Source organism: Cyprinodon variegatus, unplaced genomic scaffold (genome assembly GCF_000732505.1).
Source record: "Cyprinodon variegatus isolate N-32 unplaced genomic scaffold, C_variegatus-1.0 Scaffold813, whole genome shotgun sequence".
Taxonomy (NCBI): domain Eukaryota; kingdom Metazoa; phylum Chordata; class Actinopteri; order Cyprinodontiformes; family Cyprinodontidae; genus Cyprinodon; species Cyprinodon variegatus.
The window spans coordinates 107,379-109,192 of NW_015151266.1; the positions used below are offsets into that span (position 1 = coordinate 107,379).

General features: G+C 37.0%; 1 protein-coding gene across 1 annotated transcript in view; it reads right to left on the reverse strand.

Moving 5' to 3' along the window:
* Positions 1-1,814, reverse strand: part of LOC107098824 (vesicle transport protein GOT1B-like) — a 12,248-nt gene that overhangs the window by 2,831 nt on the left and 7,603 nt on the right. The window lies entirely within an intron of this gene.

Genomic DNA, 1,814 nt, shown 5'->3' on the forward strand with positions numbered 1-1,814 from the left:
GCGACCCCTAGGGGGTCCATGGAGGTACAGGTTACTTTCATGACATGACTCCATCTGTAATAAAGCGGCTATAGGACCAGTTTGATATAACACAATTTCACCCTATATATATAATAAGTGGGTCCCCGCTCCAGTTTGGGGGTCCTTGGCCTGGAAAACATTGAAGACCCCTGCTCTAAACCTTCCCAAAACAGCTTCGCCTATAAAGCGACTAATTTACAGATCCTGTTAACTAATTGGCCTCTGAAGGCGAGTGAGTGAATTGATTTATACTTTCTGAATCGATTTATTTCAGATTATTCACCAGAAACAAAACTTCTGAAACACATCCTTTGTTTTAGTTTTGCAGTTATTCAATACTTTGTGTTAGTTAAAGGTACAACATGGGATAATGTTCTATGTAATATAGAGAAATGATCTTCCAAAGGAAAATAAGTACCCCTATAAAGCCCATTATTCCATTCTTAAACGGGAGGAACAGATCTGTTTAGTTTACTTAAAGTCTTTTTGGCAGTTTATTTTATTCAGCTAATCCAATGAAGTGAAAATTTTCCTTATTTGAAGAAAACTTTTATTGACTTTTTGTTGACTTTTTCAGTGTAAACCATCCAACTTTTACTGGAGTTAAACTCCATACAGTTTTTGACCAGTAAGTTAAACCAACACACATTGTTTTTTCCTACTTTCTGTAGCGGCTCTCAGGCAAACCTCCCTAAATAACAGGCTGGTAGATATAAAACAGCTCAGTCATGCAAAAGAGGAGCCGAGTGAAGGAGGATGTGTCAGTTAGATCCTATAAGAGCTGCTCGCCACAAACAATCTATTTTCAGTTACTGGAGATCCACATTTCCATACCAGCGTTTTTCGTCATGCAGAAGAAAGCTTTTGATCGAGGACACAGGCTCACAGAGAGCAGCAATGAAGAAGAAACGTTAAAACGGACAATTCTTCTAAACAGTTACTTCTTGAAAATATGAATTAATTCATTCTTAATTCATTGAAACACTAGAGTTCAGGATTTTCTGTTTCTTTTAGTGTCCATGATGTTCTGAGAGTCTCTGAAATGGAAGCGGAGCTTTACTGCCACCCAGAGGCCGTTATGGGAGCAGGCAGAGTCCGACAGCAGAGGCTGGGGGCCGGATGTTACCCAACGAGGAGCCCCACCGAGTGCTAAGAATAGCCAGTCCCTCTGCAACGTCAGCATCAAGCATGTCCCCGACTCTGCTCCCCCCTAACTGATTCCTCACATTACTTCACCAAATCACCTGGACAAGAGAAACACAATTTGGTTTGATTCAATTTAAAGCAAGGTCCTAAAAAAACTTTACTACAAACTCGTTTTACTGAGATATTATGTATTAGACTAAAAGAAAAGCATCATTGTAAAGTGGAAGTCCATTATAGTCTGTTGTTTTTACAAATAATATATATATATATTTATATGTGTGTGTGTGATTTTTAAAAAATCTTAAATAGGAGGCTGAGTTTTACATTTTTTCAATTCTAGATGGATTCTAACATTAATTCCTAAAGTCTGAATAATATAACCAAAGTGAAAAATATAATTTTCCACTTTATCATTAACCACCATTGCTTTATTCATTTGCTAATATTAACATGTTGGATCATAACTACATAGTCATGTAATTCAGGCAAAAATGGTTTTATAACCAGAAATTCAATTCAGTTTGGAAAAGAATCTAATGTAAATACTGAGAATTAGAATTGAATCAATTCTAAACCCCGGCTTTCCTTTAAATCAGTGTTTTCCAACCTTTTCTCACTTGTGTTCTCTCACCATGACATCCCCTCTC